Below are 16847 nucleotides of genomic sequence, written 5' to 3'. Positions count from 1 at the left end.
TACTTTTGATGCAGAACATCACTAAAGGTACAAGAAAATTAAATTTTATCTTTTATTTCCATTAACTTAGAAAAAAACCCAGTAAAGGTTCACTGGTTTTTCATCGTTTGCTGATCCAGTGAGTAAACACCCCCTTATCTCAGTACTTTATTATGCTACGATGCTTAAAAAAAAGTAAAACGTAACTTCAATAACTATATTTTGAATTCTCATTTTCACAGTGAGAAAAATAAAACTATTACATGCAATTAATTCCACTTCAAACATTTAAATACAAACACTCACCTTATAATTTTTTCAAAGAAACAAGGTGTTGCAGAGATTGTATATTTATAGTGGTAGATACACTTTTTTTTTTAAAATATCATGTTAAGTAGAAATCGATGAATAAGATACCACTCGTTGATTTATTGCTGTTTTGAGAGAAGCCGGGAAAGCTGTTTTAAGATCACCATACTTTCTGAGTGCTGATCGCGAGAACTGTATTAAGTTCACGTTTGTGATTGCTCTCGTGCTGTCATTAACAGTCGAGTGTATACTTTGTGTGTGATCGAGACTGAGTAGCAACAACGCGAGGAGGCATATAATATCGCAGTCACAAATAGCAAGTTAACTGTTCAGTGTGGACCATCCATCTCAGTAGGGGTGCTCAAATCGAAGTTTCTGTCAAGGTAGGCGTGATCACATCCCGTCTAGATATCACCCATGTGGTTATAGTTGCTATCGGCAATGTCAACCTTCATCTATAAAAAGGTATCTCATCATAAAATCCAGTTAACATTTATACTAGTGAATTGGAATTGTATTTTTGTAATGGTAGATGCACTACAGTACTCCACCACCAGAATTTTGTCTGCCAGGAAATAGATCTGCATTGCACCTTTTTTTTTGCATTGAAGGAACTGGTGACTATTTGAAAAAGTTGCTTTAGTCTCAAATTCCCAGGATGCAACTCACGCAATTAGCTTACGAAGAAAGAATTTTCCACATGAAAACATTAGTATGTTAAATCAGCTCATTTAGAACATCAGTTATTTATAGTTATAGTTAATTTACGTCGCACTAGAGCTGCACGATGGGCTATTGGCGACTATCTGGGAAACACCCCTGAGGATGATCCGAAGACATGCCATCACAATTTTGATTCTCTGCAGAAGGGATGGCACCCCCGGTTTCGGAATCCCGACGACCTGCAAGCGAAGTCGAGCACTTTACGGTAGAACAGTTTAACGAGGACCCATACCGCACACCCTCGGTCTCTACGCAGGCTGATCCATGTGGTCACCCATCCGCACACTGACCGTAGCCAGTGATGCTTGACTTCGGTGATCTGCTGGGAACTGTGTCTTAACAATCAGTCCACTGCGGGTCTTTTTAGAACACTAGAACAAAAGAGTAATCTTCCAGTGGATGCTTAACCACTGTGGTATGCACCGTAGTGACCGATTATCTTTTCTAGTTACATGGAGAGGAAGACAACGAGAAACTCCCACGGTTAGCTTCACGGCAAGGGGACTCTAACTCATGATCCATCTACCACTGAGGATATTTCACGTCAGCACTGTGGTCGGTGCAAGCCGGATGCGGAATTCGTTACCTCGTTTTTCTGTTACCTCGAAACAGATTTGAGGTATTTAAACTCAGCTCTACACCAGTGGCGCTTTCTCCAACAACAGATCTTTGAACAGATATTGCCATTTCATTGAAACATTCGAAAGTTGAGAAAATGGTTACAGAGAGAGCCTTAATTTCTGCTTTCGAAGACCAGCAAATGCTTATGACAAAACTTTGAATAATTTCGTATCATTTTATCTTTTTGAAATTTCCTTATTCAATTTAAATTGAATATGGCACGTTTTATGATCATTTAATGTACAAATTCATGTAACAGGAGTAGTATTAAATGTTGAATATTTAGACTTTTACGTCATTATTCGAACAGAACCAGACGAAATTTGCGTTCGTTTTTGAGTTCAAGGAAATTAAGGAAAAAAATACATGTTTTCAAACTATTTTCTCAATTATTTCTAAAAGGTCACAAAACGTCATAAAATAATTTTTTTCTTTCTAGCGTGAAAATCTTCCAAATCATTCGGGTGGAAATTTGTTATCATTTTTCATTCTGTCAGGAAACAAAATGGAAACGACATACAGGTATTTGAAGCCGCAATAAGGACAGAGATAAATAAGAATATCGGCCTTTTTCATTGAATGAGGAAAAAAAAAACACTAAAGAACGCTATAAACGCTCCGAACTGAAAAGTAAATGTGGCTTTCTTTTGATATGATAAATAAAAATCAGCTTTGAGACATTAAAATTTTAGAGAATTTCGAGTTTATAAAGAAAAACAAAAGTCTCTGTCATTAAGTTAAGTTCGGTTTTACTTACAGAGATCGTTTGAAAATCATCCTCAATGATGATCTGAAGACAATACTAGCAAGGGCAGGGATAGCCTGGTTGGTAGGGCGCTGGGCCCATGTCCGAGAGTTCGTGGGTTCGAACCCCGCCGGCCGAAGACTCCCCGTGTAGTAAAGTGACTGATGCAGGTTGAATCTGTCGAGTCGCAAAAGTCCTCTATGTTCCCATAACAAAACAATACCTCTGAGGGTACTCATCTAGAAGTTCCCCGGTTTTCTGGATTGATTCAAAACTGCAAGGCTACGCAGTTGAACATTAGTAGTAGTAAACCCATAAAATTGGGTCGGCAGTTGAACTACGGTTATATTATGAAATAAAATAAACATCTCTACGGGATAGCCTGGTTGGTAGGACACTGGGCCCATGTCCGAGAGTTCGTGGGTTCGAACCCCGCCGACCGAAGACTCCCCGTGTAGTAAAGTGACTGATGCACGGTGAATCTGTCGATTTGCAAAATTACTCCATGTTTCCATAGCAAATCAATACCACTGGGGGTACTGGATTGGAGATCGATCGTTCTCTGATTCAGGTCAAAATTACGATCTGTGGATGAATGGATGTATGAATGGGTCAGTCCTATAAACGGGAGCGACGTATGGTGTGGCAGAAGTCGAATTCTTGGCCATAGATGGCGCCACTGGAGAACAAGGACAATCGCACCCCCTCTGCCTAAACAGGCATACGTCAAAAAACAATTTATTTGCGTCACACTAGAGCTGCACAATGAGCTATTGGCGGCGGTCTGGGAAACATCCCCTAGGATGATCCGGAGGCATGCCATCGCAATTTTGAACCTCTGCAATCGGGATGGCCCCCCTGCTTTGGTAGCCCGACGGCCTGCGCGTGAAGTCGACAACTTTACGGTAGTACTGCTTAACAGTAACTAATGTTGCGCACCCTCTGTCCCTATGCGGTTTGATCAAAGTGGTCACCCACCCCCTTACTGATCACAGCCAATACAGGGAACAGTGTCTTTACGATCATTTCATTGCTGGACCCAAAAAACAGACATTAGGGCTTATATTAACCACAATGAAAAATTCTCACAAATGATTTTCATGCTTCTAGATAGTCATGACTGATGTTATTCATTGACTTCGGGACACAAACCATCTCTATTACGGTTATCAATCTTTATCCATTTGTTTTGTTTTTAATACTCGATAGCTTTACGGCTTTTTAGTGGTGGTTAAAATGCCAGGCTGAGCGATCTTCTTCCCGTGGGGGTAATTTTTGAACACTCGGTATTCGACTACATTGACAATAGTAGATTTAATTTTATATGAATCAGTGCAATGGAGTCATGGTGACTCAGGAGATAGAGCATTCGCCTTCCAATGAGGTGAACCTGGTTCAAGTCCCAGAGAGGCTGGTCGATACGCTCAACGATGCGATTGCACGGACTACAATGATCCTCAGTGGTAGACCGATCATGGGTTAGAGCCCCCTTGCCGTCAGGCTAACTGAAGGAGGATTTCGTGGTTTTTTTCTCCATGCCAATGCAGGTTAGTTCTATCAAAACGTCCTCTACGAAGACAAATTTTCTCTTCTGCTTGATCCTTGAGTTTCCTCGTCTTCTGGGTTTGGTTAAAAATTACTAATTTATGGAGTTGAAAATTAGTAGTCGTGAATACAAAAAACTGCATCGGCTGCTCAACGAAGGTTATAAAGTAAAATACAACTATGCCAATGGGTTGTTAACAATAGTTTCGGATTCATTAGTGATAAGAACAATTCCTTGTCGTGACCACACAGTCACAACTAGATATGATAGCCTTGATTATCACTCATTTTTCGTAGCACGCTTCTCTAACTCCCAAATTTGCGTTTCCAATTCTGAAATAACCGGTGAGATTAAATTACATTTACCACCGAACCCAGACCGTCGCTAATAGCCCATTGTGCAGTTCCAGTGCGACGTAAACGAACTACAACAACCTACTTGGAAAACATATTGAGAATTATTGTTAATAAAAAAAATTTCCTATCCCTCTTCATTATGTCTTCGTCAGCTTTGCTGCTGAAGAGGGAAGTTTCTGTCAATTCTTGTGAAATTTAATTTTGTGAAATTTAAATAAAATATTATTCGAAACAAAAAACTTCTTCTTGCATTTCCAGATTATTTTATTTCTTATTCAGTTAATTATTTATAACGTTTAATGTTTAATAGTTTAATATTTATTTTATCCTATGCGTTCCCCAAACGTTAATAAGTCCTTTGTGCGTGTTCTGGTGTTCCCCGATCAGGTTGCTAGGTACTTCATTTACATCGCAATAGAGCTGCACAATGAGCTGTTGGCGACAGTCTGGGAAACATCCCCGAGGATGATCCGAAGACATGTCATCTCAAGCTTGATCCTCCGCAGAGGAGATGGCGTCTCTGCTTTGGTAGCTAGACAACTTGTGAGCGAAGTCAAGCACTTTATGTTGGAACAGTTTAACGAGGACCGATACCGCAAACCCTCAGTCCCTCAGCACGCTGATGAAAGTGGTCACCCACTCGCATACTGACCACACTCAGAGATGCTTGACTCTGTCGTTCTGCAGGGAACCGTGTCTTTACTTTAGTCCACTGCGCGACAGTGTAGTTCTAAGGAAACGTTAACACTAGTCACCTAACATAGAAATAACATTCTTCACACTTGGCCACTGAGGCATAATAGTATCAAAATTACGCCTTGTGGGCTCACTGCTTTGAAGTTCGTGTGAATATGTAATAAAATATGGGCAACGGAAGTTACAGATGGGCATCACTACGGAAAGTATCAAAAACATCTAATGATATGATTGGATTCAAATCCTCGATACTTCCATGCTGCAGATTTATAGCAAAAGTTAAAAACTCCGTTTCATCTAACCACATAACTGGTACTGTTACTTGTCTTTTTTCAAGTAGCACTAGAGCTGCTCAATAGGCTATAGGTGACGGTCTGGGAAACAAACCTGAGGATGATCCAGAGACAACATACATACGTCATATCACATTTACAGGGAGGTAACATTCGCACACTTTCACATTTACGGGGAAGGCACATTCACACATCATCCATCCATCCGCAGATTATAATTTCGACCTGAACAAGAACACATTCAATATCAGATCCAATACTCACAGGGGTATCGGCTTATTATGGGAACTTGGAGGACTCTGTGATTCCTACAGGTTTAGCATGCACCAGTAACCCACGGTAAGCATGCACCAGTAACCAGTTGTACACACGGGTTCTTCGTTCGGTGAAAATCGAACCCTCGACCTCTTAGACATGCGCTCAACGCCCTACCAGTCAAGCTATATCCCGATCTCTTGACCACATGAAATCTTTTTATTTACGTGTGTGTGCTATAATCAATGACCCACCTCAAATCGAAGAAAGGAAAGCACGGTGATAAGGTTACGACAGTATTCGAACTCTCCACGCTTCAGATCATTTAGCGACAGATTCACCCACGGCGGCACTTTATTGCTCTATGGAAATGACATACATGTGCAGGCATGTTTGCTCAATTTAGGCTTATAAACCTTTGTCAAGTAGAATACAGATCGAACAATTTGAAGAAGGATATCACGAAGAATACATGCAGGGCAAAAGTAGGATTCGAACCAGCCATCTCCACACTTGACGAAACTAGCTTAATGTTTGTGAATTCGGATATGAACAAAAACGAGCGGATCGAAGCGTTCTCGCGTGTTGTTATCGTTCTATAAAAGTGCATCATTTTCTCGTTCATTCTGTTTAACGTTGATGAGAAGTGCATCTGTTTATTGAAATGCAGTGTTTCTGTTTGATAAGTGACTCTCGACGTGGTACAAATTCGTCGCGTTACACGAAGTTTCACTTGGTAAGTCTAATACCACTTCGTATCTTGCTTCTTGATAATTATGCTTGAACTTTAATTCAATATATATATATTTTTAAAATCTGCAGTCGTAAATTTTTAAATGTAATTTTACGTCTTATTAGAGTGCTTCGTCTGCCGCGAATTCTAATCGCTCAAAAATAAAATAATTTCAATAGAATTAATTAATTTCGCAGAAAACTTTTCATGCGTTGTAATTAAAACTGATAAGATTTTTTTAATTAAACGGGCGGACTAAATCTTAATGAAATTTCCGTAAAATATTTCATAAATTAGATTTATTGAAGTATTATATTTTGTTTTACGCTATTAAAAAAAATCAATATTAAATGCAATTTTAGATTAATGCGTAATTGAATTGATTGCTATATATTTTATTAAACTTTTTCATTCACAGAATTTAATTCAAAAGTTCACGAATTGCAAGTTCAAAGGTAAAAACAAACATAAAAGTTGTGCATTTTATGAGCGTTTTAAATTATTGAAATGACTACAAAATATGTTGTGACACCCTATTTTGAAATTTTTCTCTAAAAGTTTCTTTTATTGATCTAAAGAGTGTGTAAAAATGTTTCTTGGAATAGTCTTCAAAATTACAGCGCATGGAACTACTTCAATTTTCACTTCGATGCAAATTTTTGGTTTTGGGAAACACTACACAAGACTCACAAAAACTAGTTTTTGTAATAAAAAAGCAAAATAACTCTAATATGGTCAAATGTTTTGCAAATTCTTATGTTTTAATTTATGCTTTTTATCATTTAATTTATGTAAAATAGTCTAAATTTGAAAATCGATTTTTCGAGTGATATTTTTCACGTATCGACTTAGCAAGTTTAAGGCGACAAGGGACTCAAATTTTTTTTTTGAAAATTATCAAGGGATTTGCTTGAAATTTTCAGAATACATTTATATTGTTAAAAGCAATTTTTATACAGAATTTCAAAAAAATATTTCCAAATTTAAGAAATTTAAAAATTTGAATTTTTTGTTTTTTTTATATTACTCCTCGCGTCTGAAATTTTGTCAAAATTACAAAATTCTTTTAAAATATTGCATATTAGGTAATATTGAAAAAAATTTTGGGAGTGCTTTTTTTATTTTTTATCATAGAGACAAATAACATTAAAGAAACAGTGAAAAACCTACATTTTTAGGAAAAAATCATCATAAAACTATAAAATATCATGTATAAAAAAATACTATTCACTTAATTCAGAAAACTTTTCCAACAAAATGTTAATGATATTCATAAATATATAGCATTAAATTCTCAGGTTAATAGAATGAAAATTCATTACGCTGGAACAGTTTGAAAATTGTAAATTTGTCAAAAACGGCATTTTAGGAAAAATGACTTTTACTATTTCATTGCAAATTTTACTTCTGAACAAATATTTCTTGTTTTTTAATATAAATACCTATAAATATTTTCTAATGAACTAGTTTAATTATGTACTTTAATTTTTTTCAAAAATAAGAAAATATTCAACTAATTTTAAACGAAACTAATTTTAACAGTTATCTGCAGACAAAAAAAGGTAAACAAAGGGGGCTTGGTCAAAACTGAAATGGCCATAACTTCATCAATTTTGCTCTTATTCCAGAATTTTCTTTTTTTAAATTTTCAGTTAAATGCCTAGATTTCAAAAATATAAAATGTAAAATATCGATTTTTTGACAAATTTTTGCTTCTTTGAAAGTCCCTTGTCACAAGTTTGCTTAAGGCAAACTCCGGTAAGAACTGACTTAAACTTCATACTATATAGAGCCAATTCGTTGATTACTTAACTATATATTGGCCACAAATTACAAAACCTATAACTCTAGATTGTTACTAGTTCATGAAAAATACATAAAAGGGAAATATTAGGAAGGAATAATATTTCTTTTTTTTTTATGAATGTTTGAAATGTGGGAAGTTCTTAGTCGTGCAGAGTGACTGAAATATGCAAATTTAGTTCTAACTGTTAAGTTACGAAATTAGACACAAAATCTCACTTTTCTGAATAAACATAAATTTTTTAAATTTCAAAATATAGGGGGTAGCGTCAATCTGGGAAGAAGGGTTCCCATAGTTTGGGAAGTCCCATAGATTGATCCAAAGTTTGGATCCTTTAATGTTAATTTCACTTTTTGCGTTTTCAGACATATTTTAAATTAAGCAATTCAAAAAAAGAATTGCACCTTCTTATGAAACTCATTTATCCAAAGATAATTTCATGAAGAAAAAATAATTTCGAATAATTTTTATCTAATGAAATTGTGTATGAAAAAATTTTGAATTATGAGGTATAAATTTTTCATCAAAAGTTTCAACTGTTTGTATTTGGTAGAAACTGGAAAAATTTATTTTTTAAAAAATGATTTTGTGAACATGTTTCTGATAGAATTTGATAATACATCATTTTTTATATTTTATTTTCCAGTTTGTTTCAATAATTGATAAAATTTAAATAATATACAAACTTATACAAAAGTTTGAACTAATGTGTTTATCAATTTCTTCAATATGTATACTACGTATTCGCATTATAATTATAAAATAAACATTTTTAAGCTTCTTAAAATTTCTAAACATCTTATAATTCGTCTTAATTTTAAAATTTTGTTAATTACCCGTTTGCTCCTGTTTCCCGGAATTATTTCGCCAACTATTTAACATCTCTCAAAATATTATTCTTTATGCTATCACGTATATTTTTTCATTAATATACTAATCAATTGTTTTGGTACTTTAATTTGTTTTATAGTAAAATTCATAATTAATTGTCAGAATTATTAATATATTGCTGTATCAGGAAAATGCTCGATATACCTTGTTTTTTTAAGCGCCTACCAAAAAATTGCAAAAATTCCAAAACAGTGCTATTTTTAGAATCTTCATCTCAAAAATTATTTTTCTAACGGATTCAATTGGCTAACGAATCAATTGGCTTTGCAACTATTTAACATTGATTCCTTTGACTAGGGGTCATTTCATGCATATCGTCAGACTTTAAAAGGTATCCACTTAAACCCTATAGGAAGAAATTAAAACATTTTTATTCTATTTATAGTTTTCCATAAATTAAACCACAGATTACTTAACCAATGAAGGTCACTGATTTAATGATAGAAAATCTATACTGTTAATTCAACTCGGAAAAACTTGAAATTATCTACCACATATGCATTTAGTTTCAGGTAATTTCTTTTAATATTTTTACCTTATATAAGGCGGTGTGAAGAATAGTTCCTACAAACAGCATTAATTTCTAAATATTGTTGCTAAACTATTTTTTTCACCTGTAATTTCTGCGACCATCTCCTAATAATTTTTTATAAAAAAAAGTGCATATGAAAGAATTTGTTTACATAAATGCTGGAAATAGTTAAGGGTAGTGGGGGATCACATTATTTTCTCTAATTCAATAATTAAAACTAGTAAAACTGAAATTAGCAAATCTCGAAATAATCTAAAACTACAAAATTCAACAAAAAAGTAAACTTTACTCTACTGGAGACCTCAGGGCATTGACGCCATCTTTTGACAAATTTCAATTTTTCAAAGATTTCAAACTCTGATTGGTAATTAAATATTGAATGTTGTGGTGATTATAAATATAACAAAATAATTTTAATAAAGCAAATAGCCCTACAACTCTTCATAAATTTATAATAACTGATCTAAATTTACTTTTAGTGCAAAATTTTCATACAAATAACGTTAAAACAACTTAAAAAAAAGTAAGATAGTAGTTCAACGTTCAAATTTTAAAATCTTGAAAAATCATAAGTAATTTAATAATAGATTAAAACTTTATTTTTAAACGATTAAAAATTAAACTGTTTTCATTGCCCAGAAACTAGATCCAAAAGTTCTCTTCGTAGCTTAGCAAGGGACACACTATTTTTAGCCATCTTGTCATTATATTCCTGCAGTTTCCTTATGGTTGTTTTTTATTGTTTTTCTATAGTTAGGTTATTTGCATTATTCTAAACTTTCGCCATATATAAATCTTGATTGCCACCCAATTTTTTTCGTTATTTTGTCGACCCCCCCCCCGATTTAAAGGGTCAGGATTCCAAATATTTAAAACTATTTATTCAGAGAAAGTACATTTTTTGTCTGATTTCTAAATAGTTAGCTCTAACCCATTTGAGGTCACCCCCAGGAACCATTAAGTTTGACACTTAGTTCGTAAAAATCCTATCATTAGAACGAAAGTTATTCAGGGTGACAGCATTTTTGCTGTAAGTTTTAACGATAATATCATTCGATAATATCACATAATGGAATGAATTTTCTCCTGAATTGACCCGTAATTATGCTACACTTGGTTTTAGATTAAATTTTGTAAAAATGCACTGGCTGCTAATTTTGAAGTTTTAATCAAGGCTCTTAATAAGCTCTGTTTAAAACTATTGATCCTGTGTATGTTGAAAGAGTGTAAAACCCTTAACTTTACATTTTATACTTTATTGATTGTTCTACATTGATTGTTAGAGTTCCCTATACTGTAAACAGTGTATATTTAATTTAGTTTAAGCTTTTTATACTGATGACATTTTTGTTAATTTCAACAGGCATTCTGGAGGAATCTGTAGTTAGTTGGAATCCGGTGAACGAGTTAGTTGGAGTCAACCAATCCCGGCGGCGTTCCAGATAGAACTGATGGTACCGGATTAGTTGAAAGCTTCACTAAAACAGGTCAAAATATTTGACTTATTTGTTAAAAATTTCTTTTATTAAGTATTATTATACACATATTTACATTATTTAGTTGTAAATTTGTTGTTGTTGTTGCACGCCCCCATTGGCCAGCAGTGCTGGACCAGGTCCATGATGTTATACGCCCTCAAAAAATCCAACACCATCAATGGATCGTCTGCTAAATCCTGTTTGGTGAGCCCCAGGCAATCGAGGATGTGGTGAGGCGAAGCCTGGTCTGAAGAACAGTTGGTACAAATTCCTGTCTATTAAAACCTTGTTCCTATCAAAAGTTAAAAAAGTTGTTCCTGTCTATTAAAACCTTGGGCCAGGGAGCCTCCAGGTCTGGAACACTGATGCCCCCCCCCCCTCTTGATGCTGATGGGTGCTTTGGGGGGACATTCCAACACAAAGGCAGGCACGAAGCCATGAAGAACATAAACTGATAATGCGTCAAAATTTCAAATGAGACAAAACAAAAATGGGTTGCGGTAAAATGCACAAACAAATAATAAATCTAATCTAAGTTAGGTAAAAGACGTAGGCTAGAAAGAATTGTTTCAACGAATTCAATGATCGATACTGCAATGCATTTAACTAACTTTACTTTAATTGACATTCGAATTGATTCGGAGAAACTGATCAACTTTAACACGCCATTTTGCGTTTTAATGCTCAGCTACCGCTGGTGTGAAAGGTCACATGTGTGCGTATCCGTGATCGTGATGTGCAAGTACCGAATTGTCATGGAAAGCTAAGTTTTGGTTACGTAATTCCACATTCATTTTCCTGACAAAGGATAAAATAATTAAAAACGGGCAATTAACTATTTTAACTAAACTCAGCTGAAAACAGATTTTTTTCAGCCGGGAAACGCAATCACCTGAAGTTTAATTTATAAGTCTGTAATGTTAAACCAAAGATTTAGTTCCCGTACGTCTCTCCGAAACTGTCTGAAATATTTTGGATTGGAGGCTAAAATTTCTGTTTTGATACCTCCCTAATACAAATCTCCCTATTTTAATGATTTATGAAATTTCTCTTTAGACATTTCAGATATGATTTAAATTTATGCTTTTTATACAATTTTATAAATTATGCTATTATATACAATGGTCGAAAATAGATTTTTCGAGTGATTTTTTTTTTACGATGTTGGGTATCGAATTTGCAAGTTTAAAAGGTAGCTTAAGGTAAACTCCGGTAAGGACCGACTTACTATATTGTGCCAATTTGATTACTTAACTATATATTGGCCACAAATTACAAAACCTGTAACTATAGATTGTTGCCGTATTTTGAAATTCGCAAAGTTTGGTCTCACATTTTCTCGCGAAAATCTTCGAACACTACTTCACGCATGTTTCTCTCGGAATATACGATTTAAAAAACGCATGAGTGATGATGAGGTGTGAATAAATTTAGCTGCTTCATAAGTTTTTATGTATTGTCATTCTCTATATAATCGGTCTTTCTGAAGCCCCTTTTTATTTCTTAGTTTTTGGTTTCTTAATTTTAAACTTGGTTTATAATTCTTATCTGGTTCTTAAAGTTTAAGTTTATTTATCTGAATTTTTCCCCCCTTCTGTGAGTAGGATATAGCATTTTAATTATTTTTACAAATTTATTTCAAATAATTTATGGTGTCTTTATGAAGCATGTGGCCATAATATTTAATAATGCAACAGGCTTTTGTACCTTATTGTTTAGTTTTTATAACCTTTAAGTAACTGCACAATTTATGAGTTTCAAGCATTTTCCTTTTGTATGTGTAATTATGTTGGTGTTAGCTTTATACCTTGATTTATTCATTTCTTCCTTTTAATTAATACACTTAATAATGTGATTTATATAGGAGGTAATTCTTTAACTTAATTAAGGTATTCAGAAGAAATTGATTATTCTGAAGATATAAATATTTTATTACTCCAAATTTTAATTTAATTTACAGGAATAGTTTAGATTTGAAAATTAATTTTAACCGAAATATTTGTAATTAACTGAAATAATTGTGTTTGTGTAGTGTCGTTATACGATATTTCGGCAGATTTTTCTACCTCTTTCTTTATAGAAGGACGAAGTATTTTTTCTCATTTGAATTTTTCCAGTCTTAAACGAGGATAAAATTTTCACTTAATTCAACAAGCAACTTTTAAAAATATCCATGAGCGCGAAGATTCGTTTAAAATATTTGAGAGTGCTGTATTGGGATCATAGGGTTGCCTCTCAGTGAGGGTTGCTAGATAAGGCTATGAAACAGTTGTTTAATAAAACCGCGACAAGTGGAGGTGCCCGGGAGTTGATATTAAGAAAAATCGCCTCACGGTGAGCCTAACGGCTGAGAGCACTTTAACCCATTATCCGTCTACCACTGACGATATTTCTTGTCAGCACTGAGGTCGGTGCAAACCGGATGCGGAATTCGTATCAAGCAGCCATCGTTGGGATTCGAACCCAATTCCCCTCAGAAGGCTAACGCTCTATCCCCTGAGCTGATATTTCGATCACCGTAACAAAGTATCTTTCCCTGGTTTTTTGCTTGTTACTATAGAAGTCATCTTTAGAATTCAATCATCACTGCTTTTAAAATGGTCTTTTGCAAATATACTATAAGGTGGTGCATTCAGCAAGTTCCCAAATTGATTAGATTCCTTAATCTCTCGTTCGAATGGATCAAAATTAATAATTGAAGAACAGGTTATTAACTACGTTTTTGAATAAACAAATCTGTAAGGTAGCAAACATGGCCAATATATTTTAAATATTCGAAGATAACTGAATTGTCGTTAGTTTAACTTAGAAGTTAGTTTAGAATTGTCGTTTGTTCTTTGTTAATTAAGCGCTTGCAGCTCCACTTGAAATATGAGCATTCTAGGCTTTCAATGAGATTTTGATTGACCAGAATTTTCGTTTGACAAACTATTTGACAATAGTTCCACATTGTTCTAGAATGACGAGACACTCTTCAATAACTGAATACATAACTAGTCCTACTTTTATCATCTAGCTATACTATGGCATTAGAAATTATGGAATGTTTTGAATGCTTACTTTTGGAGCAACAGATTTAAGCATACAAGACATTAAAAAGTACTGTAAAAATGTTGAATCTGCAGGCATAATTTGTTTCGCAAATTCAGAAAAAATTTTGCAGTTGACTTAAATAGTTGATCCACTTTTTTTTAAATTTATTTTTAAACTCTCCTAGTAAAGGTCTGGTTTCTTAGGACAAGCACCTTATCTGGGCGTCAGCGGGACGTCAACGTTGCGCTGACGCCAACAAAATACTGGTTTGTTAGCTCAAGGCCTGGTTTCTTAGAACTAGCACCTTATCTGAGCGTCAGCGGAAAGTTGACGTAAAGCTGACGCCAAAAAAATACTTTTTTGTTAGCTCAGCGTCAGCAGTCGGTCCAACGCAGACATTATCTCTCATTACGCATGCGTTAATAACGTACAAATATTTATTTTGAATTTGTATTGATTTTGGGATTGTCGACCAGTGTTTTAGGGAACAAATAATGACTTAGACCAAGAAAAAACACATTATAGCTCAGTTAAGAGTGCTATGTTTAATGAAGAAGCTATGTTTAATGTCAAAATCAAAATCTTGGCTGATTTCAATGTGCTGTTGGATGTTGTCCGCCATTGCTTCTGTGATTAACGTCACGTTGTAATCCAACTGCAGTAGAGTTGGACGGCAATTGTAGTTCAAGATGAGCGTTCGATGACGTATACTATCAAACTCACAAATGGACCAATCAGAGGTTAGTGCTGATTTCCAGCTGACGGCGTCCTGTCCTAAGAAACCAGGCCTTAAGAATGTAACTAGTCTAGACAGTACTGTAAAAAAATAAAGGATCAAGTAAAAATGAGGTTAAAAAGTTATAAAGCAACAAATTTCTTTGCAGAGTTATAAAATGAAAAGATTTAGGGTAAATCAAAGAAATATATATGTAATATTTAAGCAATGAAGATACAATTGTCTAATTTTAAAATTACGCAAATTGCTGAAACTGTTTCTTAATCAGAAAATATGACACTATGAGGTTTGGTGATATTTTAATTTAAATATTTATACTTTGTGTAACTGATTTTTTCAATTTCCTCACTTTTTCTCAACCATAATGCATATTTAGATTAATATTAAATAATAAAATTTAAAGAAAAGGGAATCTCCAATACTTTGTTTGCCTGCTAAGCGAGCGTATAGCGAATTTTATGATCTTTCGATTAAATTTTAATTTCTTTTCTCTCTACTGAGGAAAGCTCTCTAACCTTTCATAGCGAAATCTTTAATAGCAATTTTGTTAAAATAATTTTCAAATTGTGATTAATTTCTAAAATCTTGCATATTTCTTAAGTTATTTTGATTGTTAAACAATTTTCTGTGGGTAAGGTGATCTTAAAAATTTATTTAATGTGAAGAATTTAAATTAAATGCAAACTTTTGTGTATAAATGATTAAAATTTGTTAGATGATTAAAATCTGTGTTCATGTACTAATAATTTAAGTGGGTAAGGTCCAAATCAATACCTAACGCACTAGTAAAGTAGTTCTTTACAGTTAGCCTCCCTTTTTTGACCCCGCGTTTACCTTTACTGCTATTCACATTTATCTAAAAGCACTTAATATTTGTATTTTTTAAAGGTATCGGCATCTAGTCACACAGATAATTAGTACAAAAATGGCTTTCTATCGACATTTAAAAATTAATGAAGTTTTCTCAGACCTTGTAAAAGGTTAAAGCGGGATTAATATCCAAAAATTATGATAAATACGGCTAATCCACCAGTGAATGCCTTATCACTTTAATTATATAACCCTAAAAAATAAGTTTTCATTTCAAACACTTTCATGTAAAGAATAAATTAAGGAAAAAATACAATAGTGACTCGGTGACTTTGTTTAAAATTTAGTTTCTTTCTTACGACATAATATATAGAAAAACCATGAGATGACAATCTTCATCAAAATGTTGTAAAGGTTGATCAAATAATGATGTATAACAAAAATATATTAAATACTAAAGATTTCTATAACTAATTCTTCTCATTGGCACGACAGCCCAGGATGGGCCTTGGCCTTCTCAACAGGCCTATGCCAAGACATTCTTCCCTTAGCCAAGGTTCTCCAGTTAATTATCTTTAAAATTTGTTGGTCCTTTTCAAGGCAGTCTAAAAATCTTAGGTTTGGTCGTCCTCTTTTTCTTGTACCTGTTGGCCTGGCACAGAAAACTTTTTTGGTTGTCCTGCTATCCTCCATTCTTATAATGTGGCCTGCCCATTTAATCCTTTGAATTTTGATAAATTTAATGACATCAGGTTCTTTATATGCTTTGTAGAGTTCAGTATTTGATCTTCAAAACCAGGTACCGTTTTTACTTATTCCACCAAAAATGCTTCGCAGTATTTTTCTCTCAAAACTAGCTATCATATTTTCATCTCCACGGGTCATTGTCCAGGTCTCACATGCGTATGTAAGCACTGATCGTATAAGACATTTAAAGAGTAACACTTTTGTTTTTCTTTTTATTAGGCTTGACTTAAGATATTTTCTTAGGCCATAAAAATACTTATTGGCCATCGTGATTCTCGTGTGTATTTCTTGTGTAGTGTCATTTTTGTTAATCTTAGACCCCAAATAGGTGAAGCTATCAACGGCTTCGAATTTGTATGCTCCAATTTCAAACTGTGTTTCTTTATAGCCAGCTTTTGTGCAGGGCATATATTTAGTTTTAATTTCATTGATTCTTAATCCCATCTTAATGGCTTCCTTCTCCAGACATAAAAAGGATTGTGTTAGTGCTGTCTGCGTTCTAGCGATAATATCGAAATCATCAGCAAAAGCCAATATTTGAACTGATTTGTTGAAGATAT

At 34.0% G+C, this 16847-nt stretch overlaps 1 long non-coding RNA gene across 1 annotated transcript; it reads left to right on the top strand.

Moving 5' to 3' along the window:
- The first annotated feature begins 5774 nt into the window (after positions 1 to 5774).
- On the top strand, positions 5775 to 11274 carry LOC147803267 (uncharacterized). Its single transcript, XR_015428986.1, has 2 exons — positions 5775 to 6259; positions 10847 to 11274. It is a non-coding gene; the product is annotated as an uncharacterized LOC147803267 (long non-coding RNA).
- Positions 11275 to 16847: the final 5573 nt, after the last annotated feature.

The sequence above is a fragment of the Parasteatoda tepidariorum genome, chromosome 9 (genome assembly GCF_982258835.1).
Source record: "Parasteatoda tepidariorum strain Cologne lab strain chromosome 9, Ptep-v5.0, whole genome shotgun sequence".
NCBI classification, from domain to species: Eukaryota; Metazoa; Arthropoda; class Arachnida; order Araneae; family Theridiidae; genus Parasteatoda; species Parasteatoda tepidariorum.
This window is presented reverse-complemented; position numbering and strand designations above follow the sequence as displayed.